Source organism: Salmo salar, chromosome ssa05 (assembly GCF_905237065.1).
Source record: "Salmo salar chromosome ssa05, Ssal_v3.1, whole genome shotgun sequence".
In the NCBI taxonomy this organism is placed as follows: domain Eukaryota; kingdom Metazoa; phylum Chordata; class Actinopteri; order Salmoniformes; family Salmonidae; genus Salmo; species Salmo salar.
Window position 1 is genome coordinate 46443836 of NC_059446.1, and position 14105 is coordinate 46457940.

A 14105-nucleotide genomic window follows, 5' to 3' on the forward strand; every position below is an offset into this window, starting at 1 on the left:
TGTGTGTGATAGGATTGGTTCCTTTAGGTTGCTGGGCAGTGTTTCTTGACAGGAAGTGCATGATTCGACCACCATTCGGACATCAGTGAGGCCTGGCCAATACATCAAATCAAATTTTATGTGTCACATGCGCCGAATACAACAGTGAAATGCTTACTTACAAGCCCTTAACCAACAATGCAGTTTTAAGAAAATACCTAAAAAAAAAGTACGAGATAAGAATAACAAATAATTAAAGAGCAGCAGTAAATAACAATAACGGGGCTGAATACAGGGGGCACCGGTGTCGAGGTAATATATACATGTAGGTAGTTATTAAAGTGACTATGCATAGATAATAACAGAGTAGCAGCAGTGTCGAAGAAGGGTGCAAATAGTCTGGGTATCCATTTGTTTAGATGTTCAGGAGTCTTATGGCTTGGGAGTAGAAGCTGTTTAGATGCCTCTTGGACCTAGACTTGGTGCTCCGGTACCGCTTGCCGTGCGGTTGCAGAGAGAACAGTCTATGACTAGGGTGGCTGGAGTCTTTGACCATTTTTAGGGCCTTCCTCTGACACCACCTGGTATAGAGGTCCTGGATGGCAGGAAGCTTGGCCCCAGTGATGTACTGGGCCGTACGCACTACCCTCTGTAGTGCCTTGCGGTCGGAGAATGAGCAGTTGCCATACCAGGCAATGATGCAACTCATCAGGATGCTCTCGATGGTGCAGCTGTAGAACCTATTGAGGATCTGAGGACCCATGCCAAATATTTTCAGTCTCCTGAGGGGGAATAGGTTTTGTCATGCCCTCTTCACTACTGTCTTGGTGTGCTTGGACCATGTTAGTTTGTTGGTGATGTGGACACCAAGGAACTTGAAGCTCTCAACCTGCTCCACTACAGCCCCGTTGATGAGAATCGGGGTGTGCTCGGTACTCTTTTCCTGTAGTCCACAATCTCCTTTCTCTTGATAACGTTGAGGGAGAGGTTGTTATCCTTGCACCACACCGCCAGGTCTCTGACCTCCTCCCTATAGGCTGTCTCATCGTTGTCAGTGATCAGGCCTACCACTGTTGTGTCATCGGCAAACTTAATGATGGTGTTGGAGTCGTGCCTGGCCATTCAGTCATGAGTGAACAGAGAGTACTGGAGGGGACTGAGCATGCACCCCCGAGGGGCCCCGTGTTGAGGATCAGTGCGGTGGATGTGTTGTTACCTACCCTTACCACCTGGGGGTGAGAGCTCTGGCATGCACTAAGGAGCGTTGAATGCCCTGATGTGCAATGTGGAGACTCTTAAGTATCTCATCTCTAAAGTCTTTGGTAATGATAATACGTTTGTTTACCATGAGTAGTCCATCTTTCATGTAAAGAGTCTCTGATGTCCCAGTAGGGTTGCACTTTCAGTGGTGCACTTTTCTTCTTGTCTGGCCATCCATCTCTGTGCATCTCACAGTCTGCATCTGTGACTGCTCTCAGCTGTTGCGTAACAGCACCCTCCAGTGGTTGATGTGCGGAGACTGCGTGAATTACTTTCTCATCACTGAGGTTACACTTTATGTGTGGCATTCTGGGGTAGAGCCCTGATTGGCGTGTCAGCTATCAACATGTCTTTACCTGGGGTGTAGACGATGTGAATGTTATTTTTCTGTATTTGAAGCAGCATCTTTTGACGACGGGCATGCACCTTTCCAATAGGCTTGGTGATTATAGTCTCATGGTTTGTGGTCAGATTGAACTATGACCGGCACACCATAAACATACTGGTGGAACCTCTTCAGTGCGAACACGATTGCCAGGAGTTATTTTTCTATGTGGGCAGAGTTTTGTTCTGCCCCAGACAAAGCTCTGGATGCAAGGGCTATAGGCGGTTTACCTTGCATCAAAGCAGAGCAGGTTAGAGCCTGTAAGTAAGCAATTCACTGTAAGGTCTACACCTGTTGTATTCGGTACACGTGACAAATAAACTTTGATTTGATTTGATCCAAGTCCATCTTTGGATGCATCAGCTTGTATTTCAATCTCTTCCTGTAGATTGAAGAATTTCAGCCGTGGCGTAGTTGAGATGGCTTTTTTTCTGTCTCTCCAGTGCTGCTGGTTTTTCTGGGTGCCACTGCCATGCCATGTCCTTCCTGAGGAGCATTCTGAGTGGTGCAGTGAGCGTGGCTTCATCTTGGATATACTGGGTTAAGAAACGTGTCATTCTCAGTAACCTCTGTAGACCTTTTCTGTCTTCTGGTGGGGGCATCTGTGTGATTGCTGTCACCTTGGAGTTGTCTGCTTTAACCAAGTCTGCACTGATGATGTGCCCCATGTACTTCACTTCACTCACCATGTACTGTATCTTGTCAGAATTGAACTTCACATTCAGACAGATAGCTCTGTCCAGCACCTGCTGTAGAATGTTGCACTGCAATTATCATCTGCGCACCATCAATGTCACAAACTCTCGGAGTTAATCTGCTGAAAGACCTCGCAGGCATTTGTTATGCCAAAAGGTAAATGATTAAAACGGTACCTCCCCCATGGGGTATTGAATATACAGAGATGAGCTGATTCCTCATCCAGCTTGATTTCATCTAGGATAGTGAAGATCTTTTTGCCTGCTAGTTTGCATTGCACATCCTCTGAGGTGGGAATGGAGTGTTGGCACTGTATGGCATTGTTCAGGTACTTAGGATCCAAACACACCCTAAGAGAACCATTTTTCTTTTCTGCTATGACTAGGCTTCTCACCCACACTGTTGGTTTTGTTACTTTGCTGACCATACCCCTCTGCTCTTGAATTTCCAGTGTTTCTTTCAGCCTGTCAAGCACAGCATATGGGATTTTTCTTCATCCATGAACAACAGGAGGGACTTTTGGATCAATGTGGATGTGGTGCTGGCCTGGAAACTCAAACCTTTAAACACAGATGCATGGCGCTTGAGTAGCTCTTCCTTGGAGCATGGCATGTAACTGTCACAAATTTTCTGATGAGGTCAAGCTGCACACAGGCCTCTGCCTAGTAGTGGTGTGTCAAATGCATCTGTAACATAGAACTGTGGATGAGATTGTTTGTGCTGCACTTGCAATGTCATAATACCCTTTGGTTTAACCTGTTTGGGCTAGGGGGCAGTATTTGCACAGCCGGATAAAAAAATGTACCCAATTTAAACTGGTCACTACTCTTGCCCAGAAATGAGAATATGCATATAATTAGTAGATTTGGATAGAAAACTCTAAAGTTTCTAAAACTGTTTGCATGTGAGTATAACAGAACTCATATGGCAGGCCAAAACCTGAGAAGATTCCATACAGGAAGTGCCCTGTCTGACAATTTGTTATACTTCTGTTGCATCTCTATCGAAAATACAGCATCTCTGCTGTAACGTGACATTTTCTAAGGCTTCCATTGGCTCTCAGAAGGCGCCAGAAAGTAGAATGACGTGTCTCCTGTCTCTGGGCGAAGAACAGCAGGGGAATTTGTGACAGATCAGGCTGGGGACAGTGACACTGGAGATGCGCGTTCATGCGAATTCAAAAAAAATGTCTTTCAGCCTTTGAATGAATACAACGTCGCCCGGTAGGAAAAAAATAGCAGAAAAATAGATTTTAAACAGCGTTTGACATGCTTCGAATTACGGTAATGGAATATTTTGACATTTTTTGTCACGAAATGCGCTTGCGCGTCACCCTTCGGATAGTGACCTGAACGCATGAACAAAACTTAGCTATTTGAATATAACTATGGATGATTTGGAACCAAAACAACATTTGTTGTTGAGGTAGAAGTCCTGGGAGTGCATTCTGATGAAGAACATCAAAGGTAATCAAACTTTTGTAATAGTAAATCGGAGTTTGGTCAGGGCTAAACTTGGTGGGTGTCTAAATAGCTAGCCGTGATGGCTGGGCTATGTACTCAGAATATTGCAAAATGTGCTTTCACCGAAAAGCTATTTTAAAATCGGACACCTCGATTGCACAAAGGAGTTCTGTATCTATAATTCTTAAAATAATTGTTATGTTTTTTGTGAACGTTTATCGTGAGTAATTTAGTAAATTCACCGGAGGTTTGCGGGGGGTATGCTAGTTCTGAACGTCACATGCTAATGTAAAAAGCTGTTTTTTGATATAAATATGAACTTGATTGAACAAAACATGCATGTATTGTATAACATAATGTCCTAGGGTTGTCATCTGATGAAGATCATCAAAGGTTAGTGCTGCATTTATCTGTCTTCTGGGTTTTTGTGACATTATATGCTAGCTTGAAAAATGGGTGTCTGATTATTTCTGGCTGGGTACTCTGCTGACATAATCTAATGTTTTGCTTTCGTTGTAAAGCCTTTTTGAAATCGGACAGTGTGGTTAGATAAAGGAGAGTCTTGTCTTTAAAATGCTGTGAAATAGTCATATGTTTGAAAAATTGAAGTTTTTGTATTTTTGAGGAATTTGTAATTCGCGCCACGCCCATCATTGGATATTGGAGCAGGTGTTCCGCTAGCGGAACGTCTAGATGTAAGAGGTTAAATCCTTCACTGTCTCTGTTTCGCTCCTTTTGCTCACCTCCAACTTCACTCCGACTGGCTCTGGTTCCACCCTTGGCTCCGCCGACCTTCCTGTGAGCTCCTTCCCAAAATGTTCTTGAGTCTGCCCCCTGGTCTCCTCTAGCTTCCTTCGTTTGTCCACGCATGTCCATCCTCCACCCCGGTGCTCCAATCCCGGTGTTCCTGTATAACGTTCCCGGATCTCTGCAGTCTTCCTCCATGGTCCTTCTCCCGCTAATATTTGCTCCCAAGTCCAAAACTCCTTGTAATCCACCTGCTGCTCCTTCCGCCACTGCTTGGTCCATTGGTGGTGGGTAGTTCTGTCATAGCTGTCGTAAGAATTGGACCAAGGTGCAGCGGGAACGTGTATGCACATCTTCTTTATTTAATAAAAGAAGGAAAAAGCTAACAAAACACATATACAAACGTATGAACGACACTAACAGACCTGTCAGGCGAACAGACACTAAACAGGAGACAACTACCCACAAATCCTATTACAACAACACCCCTATACATAGGACCTTCAATCAGAGGCAACGAGGAACAGCTGCCTCCAATTGAAGGTCCATCAAAACCCTAAACATAGAACTGAAAGGACTAGACTAGAACATAGAAAGAACTAACATAGAACATAAACCAACAAACCCTGGAACACATAAACCAAACACCCCTCTACCTAAATACATAGTCCGAACCACATAAACAAACACCCCCTGCCACGTCCTGACCAAACTACAATAACAAATAACCCCTTTACTGGTCAGGACGTGACATAAAGACTGTTGACATCTATTGGAAGCCTTAGGAAGTGCAACATTATCCCAAAGACACTGTATATTGGATAGGCAATCACTTGAAAAACTACAAACCTCAGATTTCCCACTTCCTGGTTGGATTTTTCTCAGGTTTACGCCTGCAATATGAGTTCTGTTATACACACAGACATCATTCAAACAGTTTTAGAAACTTCAGAGTGTTTTCTATCCAAATCTACTAATAATATGCATATATTAGCTTCTGGGCCTGAGTAGCAGGCAGTTTACTCTGGGCACGCTTTTCATCCGAATGTGAAAATACCACCCCCTATCCCAATGAAATTAACCAGCATGGCTACCACAGCCATTCTGCAGCGATACAACATCCCTTCAGGTTTGGGCTTTGTAGGACTATCATTTGTTTTTCAACAGGACAATGACCCAATACACCTCCTGTGTAAGGGCTATTTTACCAAGAAGGAGAGTGATGGAGTGCTGCATCAGATGACCTGGCCTCCACAATCCCACGACCTCAACCAAATTGTGAATGTTTGAGATGAGTCGGACTGCAGAGTGAAGGAAAAGCAGCAAACAAGTGCTCAGCATATGTGGAACTCTATTCCACATCAAGTAACTCATGCAAGCAGTGAAATGAGATTTTAAAAAACAGATAAAAAAAACACCTTATGGAACAGCGCATGCACACACACACACACACACACACACACACACACACACACACATAATAGCATATGCACTATACACACACGTAAACATGGATTTTGTACTGTATATATGTGGTAGTGGTGGAGTAGGGGCCTGAGGGGACTGTAATGTTTTGTAATGAATTGTAATGTTTTTAAAATTGTATAAACTGTATAAATTGTATAAAAATTGTATAAACTGCCTTAATTAAGCTGGACCCCAGGAAGAAACCACGGAACATAGACAAATGTCTGGTGCGTAACAAAATTTCCAATAGACAAAATATACGTAACACAAACAATCTTACACAAAGACATGATGGGGAACAGGAATAAATACACGTAGATTGATTGGGGAATGAAAACCAGGTGTGCAGGGAACAAGACAAAACAAATGGATACATGAAAAATGGAGCGGCGATGGCTATAAAGCCAGTGACGTCGACCACCGAAAGCCGCCCGAACAAGGAGAGGAGCCGACTTCGGCGGAAGTTGTGACAAATACAAAAATCCCCATAAAATATGTCAGTTTAAGCTAGAGATATCTTCTTCTTTTTTGCATTGCATGTTTCTCAATCCACCACATCAGCCTACAATGCATTCGGAAAGTAATCAGACCCCTTGAAATTTTCCAGATTTTGTTACGTTACAGCCTTATTCTAAAATGTATTTAATTGTTTTTTTTCCCTCATCAATCGACACACAATACCCCATAATGACACAGCAAAAAAAAACGATGTAATTTATTTTGTACAATTGTACAATTTTTGGGGGTGGGATATCACATTTACATAAGTATTCAGACCCTTTACTCAGTACTTTGTTGAAGCACCTTAAGCAGCGATTACAGCTTTGAGTCTTCTTAGGTATGACGCAACAAGCTTGGCACATCTGATGCAACCAGTCAGGAAGCTTGGCCCCAGTGATGCACTTGGCTGTATGCACTACCCTCTGTAGTGCCTTGCGGTCGGAGGCAGAGCAGTTGCCATACCAGGTAGTGATGCAACCAGTCAGGATGCTCTCAATGGTGCAGCTGTAGAACCTTTTGAGGATCTGAGGACCCATGCCAAAACTTTTCAGTCTCCTGAGGGGGAATAGGTTTTTTCGTGTCCTCTTCACTACTGTCTTGGTGTGCTTGGACCATGTCAGTTTGTTGTTGATGTGGACACCAAGGAACTTGAAGCTCTCAACCTGCTCCACTATAGCCTTGTCGATAAGAATGGGGGCGTGCTCGGTCCTCTTTTTCCTGTAGTCCACAATAATCTCCTTTGTCTTGATAACGTTGAGAGAGCGGTTGTTGTCCTGGCACCACACGGTTAGGTCTCTGACCTCCTCCCTATAGGCTGTCTCGTCGTTGTTGATGATCAGACCTACCACTGTTGTGTGATCAGCAAACTTAATGATGGTGTTGAAGTCATGCCTGGCTGTGCAGTCATGAGTGAACAGTGAGTACTGGTGGGGACTGAGCACGTACCCCTGAGGACGTACCCCTGAGGGGCCCCCGTGTTTAGGATCAGCGTGGCAGATGTGTTGTTTCCTACCTTTACCACCTGGGGGCGGCCCGTCTGGAAGTCCAGGATCCAGTTGCAGAGGGAGGTGTTTTGAGGGCACTATGGTGTTGAACGCTGAGCTGTAGTCAATGAATAGCATTCTCAGATAGGTGTTCCTTTTGTCCAGGTGGGAAAGGGCAGGGTGGAGTGCCATTTGTGATTGGGGCGGTATGCAAATTGGAGATGGTTTAGGGTTTCTGGGATAATGGTGTTAATGTGAGCCATGACCAGCCTTTCAAAGCACTTCATGGCTACAGACGTGAGTGCTACGGGTCGGTAGTCATTTAGGCAGGTTACCTTAGTGTTCTTGGGCACAGGGACTATGGTGGTCTGCTTAAAACATGTTGGTATTACAGACTCAGACAGGGAGAGGTTGAAAATGTCAGTGAAGACACTTGTTGGTCAGTGCATGCTCAGAGTTGGTCAGTGCATGCTCAGATTACACGTCCTGGTAATCCGTCTGGCCCTGCGGCCTTGTGAATGTTGACCTGTTTAAAGGTCTTACTCACATAGGCTGCTGAGAGCGTGAACACACAGTCGTCCGGAACAGCTGATGCTCTCATTCATATTTCAGTGCCTCGAAGCGAGCATATTTAGCTCATCTGGTAGGCTCGTGTCACTGGGCAGATCGCGGCTGTGCTTCCCTTTGTAGTCTGTAATAGTTTGCAAGCCCTGCCACATCCGACGAGCATCGTAGTCGGTGTAGTAAGATTATGTTCTTATTTTTTTTGATGCAGGCTGATAAATGTGTTCTATGAGTGCAGACCTCCTAATACACTGAGATTAGGAGGGTCAAATCCCACAAATAATTCCTCAACAAAACAACTCATCAGGTGAGTCATGGAAGAAATATTGTGTATGTTTTCCATGGTCCCTATGGTATTCACAACCACCACTATGTTAACCTCTATGGGCTAGGTGGGACGCTTGCGTCCCACCTACTCAACAGCCAGTGTAATCCCATGGCGCGATATTCAAATACCTTAGAAATGCTATTACTTCAATTTCTCAAACATATGACTATTTTACAGCATTTTAAAGACAAGACTCTCGTTAATCTAACCACACTGTCCGATTTCAAAAAGGCTTTACAACGAAAGCAAAACATTAGATTATGTCAGCAGAGTACCCAGCCAGAAATAATCAGACACCCATTTTTCAAGCTAGCATATAATGTCACAAAAACCAAAACCACAGCTAAATGCAGCACTAACCTTTGATGATCTTCATCAGATGACACTCCTAGGACATTATGTTATACAATACATGCATGTTTTGTTCAATCAAGTTCATATTTATATCAAAAACCAGCTTTTTACATTAGCATGTGACTAGCATGTGACTAGCATTCCCACCGAACACTTCCGGTGAATTTACTAAATTACTCACGATAAACGTTCAGAAAAAACATAACAATTATTTTAAGAATTATAGATACAGACCTCCTTTATGCAATCGCTATGTCCGATTTTAGCTTTTCGGTGAAAGCACATTTTGCAATATTCTGAGTAGATAGCCCGGCCATCACAGGCTAGCTATTTTGACACCCACCAAGTGTGGTACTCACCAAACTCAGATTTACTATAAGAAAAATTGGATTACCTTTGCTGTTCTTCGTCAGAATGCACTCCCAGGACTTCTACTTCAACAACAAATGTTGGTTTGGTTCCAAATAATCCATAGTTATATCCAAATAGTGGCGTTTTGTTCTTGCGTTCAAGACACTATCCGAAGGGTAAAGAAGGGTGACACGCCCGGCGCGTTTCGTGACCAAAAAATTCAAAATATTCCATTACCGTACTTCGAAGCATGTCAAACACTGTTTAAAATCAATTTTTATGCGTTTTTTCTCGTAAAAAAGCGATAATATTCCGACCGGGAGTCGTTGTTTTCGTTCAAAGAGAGAGAAAGTAAACATGGTGGAGTCTCGTGCACGAGCGCCCCAGTCTCATTGTTCTCAGATCGACCACTATCCAAATGCGCTACTGTTTTTCAGCCATGGCCTGCAAAGTCATCATTCAACATTCTGGCGCCTTCTGAGAGCCTATGGGAGCGTTAGAAAATGTCACGTTATGCCAGAGATCCCCTGTTTTGGATAGAGATGATCAAGAAGGCCAAGAAATAGTCAGAGAGAGCGCTTCCTGTTTGGAATTTTCCCAGGTTTTGGCCTGCCAAATGAGTTCTGTTATACTCACAGACACCATTCAAACCGTTTTAGAAACTTTAGGGTGTTTTCTATCCAAATCAAACAATTATATGCATATTCTAGTTACTGGGCAGGAGTAGTAACCAGATTAAATCGGGTACGTTTTTTATCCGGCCGTGCAAATACTGCCCCCTATCCCCAACAAGTTAATAAATGAATCTGCCAAGTGCTTTCCAAGCTTCTCTGTGCAGTTCATATTTTCATTGACTATAAATTTGGAGCAAAGCTAATGCTTATTATATCTTTGCAGTGTCATCAACTTGTGCATTTGGTTGTTGCTGTTTGTGAGACAACAGTTTAAGATTGCATTCCTCAGTGAACTCAAGCATGATACACAGAATAGACTCTTGTCAGCTCTGCTGACTTGTGTCTTGTAAATTACTAGTCTTACAATGCATCCCTCTAGTGAATGTATGTATTTTCGATAACCGTGCAACACGTCATTAGTACTATTTGTGATCCAGGTACTACAGGACTGCCTACAGCCTTGTACATGAGCTGAGAGCCCATGTGACCAACATGATGGCAATAAAGACCATAGCTGGATTCATAAACTACAAGGTGCTTTTGGATCATTATGAACTGTAATGCGGACATTGTGCTACATAAACAGTTTGCTCTAATCTTGTGTGCACAAGTAAACCAGTTGGGTTACATGTATAGCATACAAATATTTTCAGATCTGTCGACTATGCTTCCAACACAATACACCTTTGGATGCCATCGCTCAGTTCAGGAAGCATATTGATTTGGGCAAGAAGAAGATTAGCAGAGCTGGTGTTTGAGCACAAAGCTTAGATGTCAAAGCAGTAAGAAGTCAATTCCCACTTCCCTTCCATTCTTCCCTGAAGCCATCCTTAATATAACCCATCTTCACCAATTTCCTCACTCCCAGGTTCCAGTCCTTTGGTGACCTGTTTGATGAGGCGATCAAGCTGGGTCTGACCACCATCCAGACTCAGAACCCTGGCTTCAACTACCAGCAGGGTGCCTACTATGCCCAGGAACACAAGCAGCAAGCAACTCACCTTTGTGCCCATGAGGTTTGGCAATGCATGTGTGACGCAGAAGGCTGCCATTTACAAGACAGTACAATCATTCAAGCTTACACACACGCATCCCCACCCATGACAGTTATCATCTGTTGAGAGACTGTTTTGTTACCCCAACCAAGACCCCCTGGAGATGACCACTGGACTTCTATGGGCAGAGAGCCTGGAGACAGGGCCACCAGAGTGAGTATGCCCACCTCTACACCGATTCTTTTTTAATACTAGGTACTGAAAGTTAATATTTTTGTGTTTAAACTTGTGTGTACAGATATGATGTTTCGGAGTGAAACCAAGAATGCTGTCTAAGAACAGTTGCTCAGTTTTGAAATATTTTGTATTTGCAGGTATCGATCCCCCAGACGCAGAGAAGGAGAAAGGAGGCATCCTGGCACTGCAAGTGAAAGAGAAGGATGTTCTCCACTCGGTTAGCACACATTCATTCATTCATTCACTCACTCACTTGTTCACCACGGCACAAACATTCTCATGTTCTACAAACTCTGAAGCCTCTCTCAGGGCACAAAGGCCACGCATTGCTGCACAGGGTAGCGCATGCAAAGTCAATGAGTGTAGACCTACAGTAGGTTAATGGATACCAAGTTCTAACCCTCATGGTAAATACACTGACTTACAGTGGAAGAAGCCCTGTGAGGTTCTCAGGTCAAGTGAGATCAAGTTTTATGGTGTATGACAATGAATAAAACCACTAAGCAAATCAAATTCAAAACTTTTATGTAATTTTGATTTTGATGTTACTGCAAATACTGTAACATTTAGAACTGAAATTGACTGGTTTTTGACTTGGATATTTCAGGTTTGTTCCATGAACACTGAGGGTTGAATATTTATTAATTAAGTGTTAGCATTTTGCCACGTCTGAAACATATTTTGTTTAGGGCCAAGGACATCCCTGTCTAGGGATGTAAGGCAGTATCTGGTTATAGATTATTCACTTTTAGTAAGAATACCATGAGAACTACAGCCAGTACATGTTTTTCAAGAACAAAGTTCTCTTCAACTCCTATGACAAAGGAGGAAATTAAGAAATTCTAATAGGATATAGGGTTATTAGGCCAAGCAGATACTGATTCTTCTTGGTTTAACTTGGTTTATTATGCCAAAAGCTACTTCAATAAATATTCTGCTGCTTCCTCAGATTGATACAAATGTCCATACATTTCTTTGATCAATAGCCTATACCTTATTATCCCTGACTTACACGTATGCCTTTATGATAAGATCTCCATTACCCGCTAATCATATTATGCCGATTCCATGTCCCTATTCCAAGCAAATTGTGTTTGTGTGAGTTTGAGAGTGTCTGTCTGTGTGACAGTCTGATTTGCTCTTTTCTATATATATATATATACAAATGCTTATCATTGCTTTGCTCAGCAACGCTGTGTCTCAGTTCAAGAAATACAAGTGTCCTCACATTAAAAGCCACCGGAGTGAGTTCTACCTGGGCTGGAGGGGCAAAGAGAGTGGATTTGGAGCATATTTAAAAAAATAAAATAAAGCATCAGTTGTGTGTGTGTGGGTACATGTGCTCATCAAAATCTCTGTCTATCTGTCGCCAGAGGCAAAGATGGGAGAGAATTGTTACCAAGCCAAGGACTACACCAAAGCACTAAAGTGAGCCTTACTCAGCAGACACAGTGGGACAAAAGTAAAATGTGTTACTAAGTAAATCAGGGTATAATAACAAATCCATAGTGTCAGGGGTGCATGCCTGAGACTTAAAGGCAATTACTATGACTAGACAATTCCTTATCGTCTTGAGTCCTGAAAGAAAAAATAGGTGGTTTAGAATTTGCACCATCATGGCTGCCAACAATTTATTGAAGTCACCGTTTACTGTGCATTTCAGTAATTAAGCCATAACTCACTTTTATATAAATCTGGAATATTATAAATGTAATCAGGTTGAAAATGTAAAGTTTTAGGTAAGAGAATAATTGTGCAACTTACCTATCTGTGTTTGGTCCTGAAAGATTCTCCCTTTCGATATTTAATACGTTTTCCTTTTTACAACCAAATCATTTTTTTTTATGTAAATAGTGTTATTGAAGAGTCCAGACACCTTTTTTTGTGATATCCCTTATTTTTGATAAACTTACTCCAAAGAGCAAATCACTTCCTCATCCTCATTGTGCAGTACGGGAGCCCTGAAAATACATTAACAAAGGTTTCAAAAACACCCAAATACATCATTTTAGAAACGGCAAGCTCTCAGTATACTGATGCAGGTGTTCCGATGTTGTATACATTAAATTGTGTAGTTCTGAACTTTATCCGCAATGTTATATTCCATTAGTTGTGTAGGGGAAACGGCTTGAGTTGCACAAATTGGAATATAAGATTGCGGATAAAGTTCAGAATAACACAATGTCATGTGTACAACATCTAAAGACCTGAATCACTATACTGAGAGCTTTGCCGTTTCTAAAAGGTGCGTAATTGTTTGTTTTTTTGGAGCCTTTGTTCATGTTTTTTCATGCCCCATACTGCACAACTAGGATGAGGAAGTGATTTGCTGTTTGGGGTAAGTTTATCAAAAACAAGTGAAATCTCAAAAAAGGTGTCTGTACCCTTCTATAACAAACTATTTGCCTTAACATTTGTAGATTTGGTTGTAGAAAAATAACTTCTCCGTTAACCTCTATGGGCTAGGTGGGACGCTAGCGTGCCACCCGTGGTGCACTCCATCAACAGCAGGTGCATTTCAAGAGCGGCAAATTTGAATCCAAATAAATGTCAAAATTCAAATTTTTCAAACATACAACTATTTTACACCCTTTGAAAGATAAACATCTCCTTAATCTAACCACGTTTTACGATTTCAAAAAGGTTTTACGGCGAAAGCATAAATTTAGAGTATGTTAGGACAGTACATTTACAAGAGCTGTGTGTAATGTTTTGTCAATTCAAAGACAGGGTCACCAAAACCATAAAACCAGCTAAAATGATGCACTAACCTTTTACAATCTCCATCAGATGACACTCCTAGGACATTATGTTAGACAATGCATGCATTTTTAGTTCTATGAAGTTCATATTTATATCCAAAAACAGCGTTTTACTATGGCATTGATGTTGAGGAAATCGTTTCCCTCCAATAACCGGCAGTCAAGTCAGCGTCACAAATTAAATAATTAAAATTAGAAAACATTGGTAAAATATTATATTGTCATTTAAAGAATTATAGATTTACATCTCTTGAACGCAATCAACTTGCCAGATTTAAAAATAACCTTACTGGGAAATCACACTTTGCAATAATCTGAGCACTGCGCCCAGAAAAATACGCGTTGCGATACAGACTAGA